This window comes from Mobula birostris, chromosome 10 (genome assembly GCF_030028105.1).
Source record: "Mobula birostris isolate sMobBir1 chromosome 10, sMobBir1.hap1, whole genome shotgun sequence".
NCBI lineage: Eukaryota > Metazoa > Chordata > Chondrichthyes > Myliobatiformes > Myliobatidae > Mobula > Mobula birostris.
The window spans coordinates 109,510,869-109,522,329 of record NC_092379.1 but is presented as its reverse complement, the minus strand read 5'-3'; positions in this window follow the sequence as shown (position 1 = coordinate 109,522,329).

The window sequence follows — 11,461 nt, the reverse complement described above, 5'->3', positions numbered from 1 at the left end:
GTTCCAACCTTCACAAAGTTTATGTGCCAAACATCCACCCATCAAGCCATTTAGTTCAAGCTGGATCCAGATAAAGCTGCAGTATCCCAGCTATCGTCCAAGGGGAAATTCTTTACAGCAGTATTATCATTAGTTCAGAGTTTTATTTTGGAAAGGAGCCAATGCTAATATTCAACTTTGAACTCTTGCTTTTCACTGGAAATTAATACAGGAAGGTACCTACTCAACCTGATGTTAAATACACACAAGAACAATTATGTAAAGACATATCTGTATTGGGTTTGGGTTTTGCGTAAATTAACTTGGCAGAATGGTCAGAGGGCACATATTGACTTGCACATGATTGGTTTCTCTTTCAGTTGCATGGACCGTGTGCGTCCATCTTCAACAATTGCCTCCTGTGGAACGTCCCTCAGTAATTATGCGGTATCCTTGGCAAACAGATTCCTAACTAGGTAATGACTTAAGTGCAGTTAGCAAAGGCTGAGATGATCAAAATTAATCTCACAGCTAGTTTCAAAAGAAGCACTTGTTAGACCGAAATAGCCTCAGGCCTGAGGCAGAAGGTGAAAGTTTACTGTCAAAACTACTGTACCATAATGTGACTTAGAGATATTGTTACTTATTAACTCACAGCATCACAGGTCCAAATGATTCAACAGTTGCAGTGACTGTAAGTTCTAAACCTGAGCGGCATCATGTTTGTAACTTATCAATGGCCTGCTGGGTCAAGAGCCAAATCCCAGTTCCAATCCACACTTTTCAGAATCAGAATCAGATTTAACATTACTGGCATATGTCGTGAAATTTGATGTCTTTGCATTGCAATACATAATAATAGTCAAAAACTGTGAATTACAGTAAATATATATATATATATATATATATATATATATATATATATATATACACACACATACATACACATAATAGTTAAATTAAATAAACAGTGCAGACATAAAAATTAAAAAAGTAGTGAGGTAATGCTCATGGATTCAATATCCATTCAGAAATTGGATGGCAGAGGGGACTCCTGAATATTTGAGTGTGTGCCTTCAGGCTCCTGTACCTGCTTCCTGATGGTAGCAATAAGAACAAGGCACGTCCTGGGTTATGGGGATCCTTAATGATGGAATCCACCTTTCCAGGGCATCGCTCCTTGAAGGTATCCTGGATACTACGGAGGCCAGAACCCATGTCAGAGCTGACTAAGTTTACAACTCTCTACAGCTCACTTTGATCCTCTACTACTCCCTGCAGCTTATTTTGATCCTGAAACATTTAATATAGTTTGGTAATATTTTTAATATGCGACTTCAACAGCTTCCATTCTGAATTGTATTCCAGGTTCCAAATTTAAATATAAACAACAGACAATGGGTGCAGGAGTAGGCCATTCAGCCCTTTGAGCCAGCACCGCCATTCACTGTGATCATGGCTGATCATCCACAATCAGTACCCAGTTCCTGCCTTATCCCCATAACCTTTGATTCCACTAACTTTAAGAGCTCTATCCATTTCTTTCTTGAAAGCATCCAGAGACTTGGCCTCCACAGCCTTCTGGGGCAGAGCATTCCATATATCCACCACCCTCTGGATGAAGAAGTTTTTCCTCAACTCCATTCTAAATGGCCTACCCTTATTCTTAAACTGTGGCCTCTTGTTCTGGACTCACCTATCAGCGGGAACATGCTTCCTGCCTCCAGCGTGTCCAATCCCTTAATAATCTTAAACAACAGGAATTCTGCAGATGCTGGAAATTCAAGCAACACACATCAAAGTTGCTGGTGAACGCAGCAGGCCAGGCACCTCTTCCTAGAGATGCTGCCTGGCCTGCTGCGTTCACCAGCAACTTCGATGTGTGTTCCCTTAATAATCTTGTATGTTTCAATAAGATCCCCTCTCAGCCTTCTAAATTCCAGAACATACAAGCCCAGTCGCTCCAATCTTTCGACATATGACAGTCCCACCATCCCGGGAATTAACCTTGAGAACCTACACTGCACTCCCTCAATAGCAAGAATGTCCTTCCTCAAATTTGGAGACCAAAACTGCACACAGTACTCCAGGTGTGGTCTCACCTGGGCCCTGTACAGCTGCTGAAGGACCTCTTTGCTCTTATACTCAATTCCCCTTGTTATGAAGGCCAGCATGCCATTAGCTTTCTTCACAGCCTGCTGTACTTGCATGCTTGCTTTCAGTGACTGATGTACAAGAACACCTAGATCTCCTTGTACTTGCCCTTTTCCTAACTTGACTCCATTTAGATAATAATTTGCCTTCCTGTTCTTACCACCAAAGTGGATAACCTCACACTTATCCACATTAAATTGCATCTGCCATGTGTCTGCCCACTCGCCCAGCCTGTCCAAGTCACCCTGCATTCTCATAACATCCTCCTCACATTTCACACTGCCACCCAGCTTTGTATCATCAGCAAATTTGCTAACGTTACTTTCAATTCCCTCATCTAAATCATTAATGTATATTGTAAACAGCTGCGATCCCAGCACTGAACCCTGTGGTACCCCACTGGTCACCGCCTGCCATTCTGAAAGGGACCTGTTAATTGCTACTCTTTGTTTTCTGTCAGCCAGCCAATTTTCAATCCATGTCAGTACTCTGCCCCCAATACCATGTGCCCTAATTTTGCCCACTAATCTCCTATGTGGGACTTTATCAAAGGCTTTCTGAAAGTCCAGGTACACTAACGTAAGAGTTAATGTAAGAGTTCTGCTCAAGCAAAGGCACAAATATTTCGGGTCATGCAGACATACAACATGGAAAAAGGCCCCTCAGCTCAACTGGTCCATGCTGACTAAGATGACCCATTCAAGCTAGTGCTACCTGCCAGCATTCATCCCATAACCTTCTAAACCTTTCTAATCTGTGTATATGTCTAACTGTCTTTTAAATGTTATTATTGTATCTGCCTCAACCACTTTCTTGGCATCTGTTTCCATCTGATTCCAACCTCTGTGTAAATAAAGTTGCCCCTCGAGTTCCTTCTAAATTTTCCCTCTCTCACATTAGACCAGTGCCCACAGGTTCTCTGTACCCCAACTGGGAGAAAAGACTAAACGTGCAATCAATGATGTTATACTCCTCTGTAAAATTTCCTCTCAGTTCCCTACATTTGAAGAAATAGAGTCCTAGCCTCTCCAGCATCCCCCTAAAATTCAGTCCCTCAAGTCCTGACAGCATCCTTGTAAATCTTTCCTGTGCTCTTTCCAGTTTAATAGCATCTTCACTGTAGCAGGATAACCAGATAAAACACTACTCAAGGTGCGGCCTCACCACCATCCTGTACAATACCACCATGGCTTCCCAACATTTATAGTCAATGGCCTACCCTTATGAAGGCCAGCATGTCTATAGCCTTCTTTATTACTATGTCTATCTGTGACTCCACTTTCAGGGAACCATGTACTTCAACTCCAAAGTCCTCTGTTCTACAACCCTCCACAGGGCCCTGCAGCTAATTGTGCAAGTCCTACCTGGATTTGACTTTCCAAAATGCAACATTATCTGAATTAAACTCCATTAGCCATTCCTTAACCCACTTACTCAGCTGATGAAGGTCTCTCTGTAATTTTTGATAACCATCTTCATCATCGACTATATCACCCATTTTAGTGTTATCTGCAAGCTTACTAACCATGCCTTGTGCATTCGTAAGCTAATCATTCATATAGATGACAAATAACAAAGGGCCCAGCATGATTCACAGACCTCCAGTCTGAGAAATAACCTTCCAACATTCTTCCCCTTTCCTTATCAGTCTAGGTAAAGGATCTAAGCCCAAAATGTCAACTGTTTATTCCCCTCCATAGATGCTGCCTGGGCTGCAGAGTTCCTCCAGCATTTTGTATGTATTGCTCAAGATCTCCAGCATCTGCAGAACCTCTTGTGTGTATCCAACTAGCCAGAATTCTCTGGATCTCATGTGATCTAATCTTCCAGAGACTATCATGTGGAACCTTATCAAAGGCCATTCTGAAGTCCATAAGAATCCCATATCTACTACCCTGCCCTCATCAACCTTTTTGGTCATATCATCAAAAAACTCAGTAAGTTTGTAAGACATGATCTCCTATACACAAAGCCATGCCAATAAATCCTAATCAACCACTGCTTTTCCAGATATACATATTGTATCCTTTAGAATTCTCTCCAGTAAATTACCCACCACAAATATTAGACTTACTGCTCTATAGTTCCAAGGTTTTTCTTTGCTGCCTTTCTTTAATAAATACTGAACCTTCACTACCCTCCAATCTACTGGCACCTCACCCTTAGCTAAAATTGATGCAAATATCTCACTAAACTATCCCATCCCTTATCAACAAGTCCTTTCTGCCTCCATTCACTTCCACTGAGCCTCAAAGCCAGTCCTGTTGAAACAGACCTGGTTACTACTGAACAGTCTGAACACCAACACACTTGTTTACAAGGGGAATCTTGCACTATCTTCCAACTCCCTTTTCCTCTCCAAATGGTCACCCAACCACTTTCTGCTGATACCTTAGGTGTGTGACTACTTGGCTAAAACTACAATCTACAAGACTCTCGGCATCTTGTACGTCCCTGAGGGTGTCCAGCTCCAACTCCAGTTCCTTCATGTGGCCGGACAGGAGCTGCAGCTGCATACACTTCCCATAGGTGAAGACTTCACAGTACGTTCCCACACTGGACGTCTCCCTGACTTCACCCATCCTGAAGGAGGAACATGCCACTGCCTTACCTGCCATCGGAGTGCTCTAAGCAAAGTTTAAGGAACCTTACCTGCACCTCTCACTGATCTTGACAAGTTGCTAGGACAGCTGAATAAGTGAAAACACACACACAGTGCTGGAGGAACTCAGCAGGTCAGGCAGTATGTACGGAGGGGAATAAACAGTCATTGTTTCAGGCTGAGACCCTTCCTCAGCACAGGTCTTGGTCCAAAACAGCGACTCTTTATGCCTCTGTATCAATGCTGTTTGACTTGCCGAGTTCATCCAGCATTTTGTGGTTGTTGCTTAAGATTTCTATCATCTTCAGGATCTTTTGTATTTATGGAAAAGTAAGCATCTGTGAAAGGCAGTAACTCTGTTTGCTGAGCCAAGTTTAAAGTCAAGGTTTATACTTTAATAAAAAATATAACAGCATGATAAGCATCTGGAACATTCAGACACCTTAAAAGGATTATTGCAAAGAATAACTTGTTCAAGCCCCTCTTTCCATCTGTGTTGCTGCTTCCATTGCATGAATTTATCATTACTTGTTCCACTTATGTCAGGAGCAGAGGAAATTGCCTTGAAGTAACGGTGCATTCTTCTCTCCCTCTTGTTTCATTATCACCAAGAGTGATGGTGCTTTTGCGCTAGTTGTTCACATCCCTGGATTTCTGGGTTTGTAGAGTGCAGCATTAATTGGCAGTTGGAGCTTTATTGTCATTGCTGAGGACAACAAGACTGCATTGCTGCTTCATTCAGTGAAAAGCCTCACACTGGCAGTTCAATGACTAAATTTAACATTACTTGTATTGAGAGATGCCTGTGGAAACTCATCACTACCTCTCACAGAACCAGACAAGTAGTGGGCTGTGTGGATCAGGCATTTGGGGTGCTTATGGTTTAGATAGTATGGTATTGAAAACCAGTTCAAGAGAGGTATACTAAGACATTTTTTCAGAATATATGTAAACCCAGAAGAAGAGGGAGTTGTATGAAATGTATAGGAAACAAGGAGTAAATCAGGTGCTTGAGGAGTATAAGAAGTGCAAGAAAATACTTAAGAAAGTAATCAGGAAGGCTAAAAGAAGACATGAGGTTGCCTTGGCAGTCAAAGTGAAGGATAATCCAAAGAGCTTTTACAGGTATATTAAGAGCAAAAGAATTGTAAGGGATAAAATTGGTCCTCTTGAAGATCAGAGTGGTCGGCTATGTGCGGAACCAAAGGAAATGGGGGAGATCTTAAATAGGTTTTTTGCATCTGTATTTACTAAGGAAACTGGCATGAAGTCTATGGAATTGAGGGAATCAAGTAGTGAGATCATGGAAACTGTACAGATTGAAAAGGAGGAGGTGCTTGCTGTCTTGAGGAAAATTAAAGTGGATAAATCCCCGGGACCTGACAGAGTGTTCCCTCGGACCTTGAAGGAGACTAGTGTTGAAATTATGGTGGCCCTGGCAGAAATATTTAAAATGTCGCTGTCTACAGGTGAGGTGCCGGAGGACTAGAGAGTGGCTCATGTTGTTCTGTTGTTTAAAAAAGGATCGAAAAGTAATCCGGGAAATTATAGGCCGGTAAGTTTAACGTCGGTAGTAGGTAAGTTACTGTAGGGAGTACTAAGAGACAGAATCTACAAGCATTTGGATAGACAGGGACTTATTAGGGAGAGTCAACATGGCTTTGTACGTGGTAGGCCATGTTTCACCAATCTATTGGAGTTTTTCGAGGAGGTTACCAGGAAAGTGGATGAAGGGAAGGCAGTGGATATTGTCTACATGGATTTCAGTAAGGCCTTTGACAAGGTCCCGCATGGGTCGTTAGGTATACATGGAGAGGTGGTAAATTGGATTAGACATTGGCTCAATGGAAGAAGCCAAAGAGTGGTAGTAGAGAATTGCTTCTCTGAGTGGAGGCCTGTGACTAGCGGTGTGCCACAGGGATCAGTGCTGGGTCCATTGTTATTTGTCATCTATATCAATCATCTGGATGATAATGTGGTAAATTGGATCAGCAAATTTGCTGATGATACAAAGATTGGAGGTGTAGTAGACAGTGAGGAAGGTTTTCAGAGCCTGCAGAGGGACTTGGACCAACTGGAAAAATGGGCTGAAAAATGGTAGATGGAGTTTAATACAGAGAAGTGTGAGGTATTGCACGTTGGAAGGACAAACCAAGGTAGAACATTCAGGGTTAATGGTAAGGCACTGAGGAGTGCAGTAGAACAGAGGGATCTGGGAATACAGATACAAAATTCCCTAAAAGTGGCGTCACAGGTAGATAGGGTCGTAAAGAGAGCTTTTGGTACATTGGCCTTTATTAATCAAAGTATTGAGTATAAGAGCTGGAATGTTATGATGAGGTTGTATAAGGCATTGGTGAGGCCGAATCTGGAGTATTGTGTTCAGTTTTGGTCACCAAATTACAGGAAGGATATAAATTAGGTTGAAAGAGTGCAGAGAAGGTTTACAAGGATGTTGCTGGGACTTGAGAAACTCAGTTACAGAGAAAGGTTGAATAGGTTAGGACTTTATTCCCTGGAGCGTAGAAGAATGAGGGGAGATTTGATAGAGGTATATAAAATTATGATGGGTATAGATAGAGTGAATGCAAGCAGGCTTTTTCCACTGAGGCAAGGGGAGAAAAAAACCAGAGGACATGGGTTAAGGGTGAAGGGGGAAATGTTTAAAGGGAACATTAGTGGGGGCTTCTTCACACAGAGAGTGGTTGGAGTGTGGAATGAGCTGCCAGACGAGGTGGTAAATGCAGGTTCTTTTTTAACATTTAAGAATAAATTGGACAGATACATGGATGGGAGGTGTATGGAGGGATATGGTCCGTGTGCAGGTCAGTGGGAATAGGCAGAAAATGGTTCAGCACAGCCAAGAAGGGCCAAAAGCCTGTTCCTGTGCTGTAGTTTCTATGGTTTCTATGGTTAATTCAAGTAGTAGAACTATTTTCAAAAGATATGAACATGAACTTTGGACTGGATAAATGTAGAACATTAAGCATAAGGGAAGGTGCAATAGAGCTAATAGAATACAAAACAGAGCAGATACAATACAACCGATGAATGAATATGAAACATAAAAGTATCTGCAATATCAACAAGGAAAGAAAATAGATCACAGTGTGATAAAGGAAAAACTTTTGACAGAATTTACTTCAAGGCTTAAGAAGATCTGCCAAACAGAGCTCAACAGTGAAAATATAAGAAAGGAGCTGAACACTTTCGCTATACCTATACTAATGCATTCTTGGTCTGAAATGAATCTGGAAAATTTATAAAGAAAAATAAGAACTGAAATGACAAATTTCAGATGACATTATGTACATTCCAATGCACTTAGATTAAGACTACCTAGGACAGAAGGGGAAAGAGGAATAACAGACATTAAAAATCTATACAACAGTCAGATAAGACTTCTAAGGATATACTTCCATCAACAAAATCAGGAATCAACACTCCACACGAGCATATGCAATTCTGTTAAGAAGTATACGCCATTAAAATTAAATGAGAGTACAACCCAGAAAAACAAAGATATTATCACTATTGAAGAAAAAGTTAATCATAAGGAAGAGCATGACCCTCCATGGAAGACATCCCCACAACCTGAGCAGACTCGATGTCAACAAGGAAGCGTCGAACGCCTGGCTCAGAGTGGGAGACCTCTTCCCAGAAACAGAGGGGCTCCTTGTGGCAAGACAGGACCAAATGGTTAACACAAAATATCATCAAAAATACACAACAGAAACTCAAGATGATAAATGCAGAAAATCAATCTAACATATTACATGATCCTGTAGCAGTTCAACACAATCTGATTACTTACACGATCAAGTGGCAAATATCATACATCAAAATATTGCTTTAAAATACAAACTCATAAGTGAAATCACACCTTACTATAAATACAAACCTCATCCCGTTTTAGAGTCAAAATACCACAAATTATATTATGACCAATCGGTTATTACAGATAGGACAATCTATAATAACCATCTAGACATAATAATACAAGATAAACCTGCAAGAACAACTTAATTAATAGGTATAGCCATTCCAAACACACATAATTTACAGAAACCATTAAGTGGAAAACACCAGAAATATGCTGAATTAAAAAAGGAAATTGAAAGACTTTGGAACATGAACAGGGCAGAATAATCTCTTTAATACTCACAGCTATCTGGACTATTCCTCTTCTCACCCTGTCTCTTGCAAAAACGCCATCCCCTTCTCGCAATTCCTCCGTCTCCGCCACATCTGCTGTCAGGATGAGGCTTTTCATTTTAGGACAAGGGAGATGTCTTCATTTTTTAAAGAAAGGGGCTTCCCTTCCTCCACTATCAACTCTGCTCTTAAACGTATCTCCCCCATTTCATGTACATCTGCTCTCACTCCATCCTCCCGCCACCCCACTAGGAATAGGGTTCCCCTGGTCCTCACCTACCACCCCACCAGCCTCCGGGTCCAACATATTATTCTCCGTAACTTCCGCCACCTCCAATGGGATCCCACCACTAAGCACATCTTTCCCTCCCCCCCCCCTGCATTCCGCAGGAATCGCTCCCTACACAACACCCTTGTCCATTCGTCCCCCCCATCCCTCCCTACTGATCTCCCTCCTGGCACTTATCCGTGTAAGCGGAACAAGTGCTACACATGCCCTTACACTTCCTCCCTTACCACCATTCAGGGCCCCAAACAGTCCTTCCAGGTGAGGCAATACTCCATCTGTGAGTCGACTGGGGTGATATACTGCGTCCGGTGCTCCCGATGTGGCCTTTTATATATTGGCGAGACCCGACGCAGACTGGGAGACCGCTTTGCTGAACATCTACGCTCTGTCCACCAGAGAAAGCGGGATCTCCCAGTGGCCACACATTTTAATTCCACATCCCATTCCCATTCTGACATGTCTATCCACGGCCTCCTCTACTGTAAAGATGAAGCCACACTCAGGTTGGAGGAACAACACCTTATATTCCGTCTGGGTAGCCTCCAACCTGATGGCATGAACATCAACTTCTCTAACTTCCGCTAGGCCTCACCTCCCCCTTGTACCCCTTCTAGTACTTATTTTTATGCACACATTCTTTCTCTCACTCTCCTTTTTGTCCCTCTGAACATACCTCTTGCCCATCCTCTGGGTCCCCCCCCCCTTGTCTTTCTTCCCGGACCTCCTGTCCCATGATCCTCTCGTATCCCCTTTTGCCAATCACCTGTCCAGCTCTTGGCTCCATCCCTCCCCCTCCTGTCTTCTCCTATCATTTTGGATCTCCCCCTCCCCCTCCAACTTTCAAATCCCTTACTCACTCTTCCTTCAGTTAGTCCTGACGAAGGATCTCGGCCTGAAACGTCAACTGCACCTCTTCCTAGAGATGCTGCCTGGCCTGCTGCGTTCACCAGCAACTTTGATGTGTGTTGCTAGAATAATCTCTTTGCGGGCTTCCAGCCAGGTACAGGTATTGATTATAATCAACGTTTCAATGACAAACCTTGCCATCTTCTTCAGGGATGATGTCTGAAGAAGATGGCAGAGGTTGTCATCCAAACGTTAGTTATAATCGATACTTTTGTGCCCGGCTGGAAGCCTGAGAAGTTTATTGGTCATATGCGCTGGGAAAGCACGAGATCCTTTTTCACCACAAGAATAGTCCGAAAGTTCCTAGCAATTGACAAATAAGCATATTTGGCTATGCTCATACCCCAGGTTTTTACCAGCTGAAGCTGAGAGAAAATAAAAATTAATAAATAAACAAGTAAATAATTAACACTAAGAACCTGAGTTGCAGAGTCCTTGAAAGTGACACCAAAGTTATGGAATCAGTTCAGTTTTGAGGCAAGTGAAATTTTCCACACTGGTTCAGGAGCCTGATGGTTGAAGAGTAGTAACTGTCCTGAACCTGGTAGTGAGATCCAAGGCTCCTGTACCTCCATTCCGATGGCAGCAGTGAGAAGAGAGCATGGCCTGGATGATGGGGTCCTTAATAATGGATGCTGCTTTCTCCTGTGGTAGTACTCCTTGCAGGTGTGCTCAATGGTGGGGAGGGATTCTCCTGTGGTCGACTGTGTTGTATCCACTATCTTTTGTAGGCTTTTCCATTCTTGGTCATTGGTGTTTCCATACCAGGCTGTGATGCAACCACTGAGCACCTATAGAAGTTTATCAAAGTTTTAGATGATGCGCTGAATCTGTGCAAGCTGCTAAGAAAATAGAGGCACTGCTGTGCCTTCCTTGAAATGTCACTCATGTTCTGGTCTCAGGATAAATCCTCTGAAATGATACCTCCAAGGAATTATAAGTTAGTGACCCACACCACGTCCAATACCCTAATGAAGACGGGCTCATGGACCTCCAACTCCATGTGACTAGCTTTATCAAGGTTCTTCTCTGTTACCTTATTTCACAAGTAGTACTAATCAGTTTCCAAACTCCTGGCTCCCTTCTCTTTCTTTTCAGCTCTTGCTTCTTGATGGCAGGTTCAAATGACTGGAAATGCAAGTTTAAAAATCAAGAAGGACAACTTGAAAAGTTGAATGTTTTCAATCACCTCAAAATCTTGAAAATTCCTATGAAGTTACTCTGATACCTTGGGATGGTCTGCACAGTGAAGACCAAAAGCCTCAATTTATCTATAGGCCATTTAATGAAAGGCAATCCAGGGAACGTTACATATTTCTTCTTGGATAAATGAGCTAAATTGCACCAGAAGATAATTTCTTCTAAAATGTACCTAA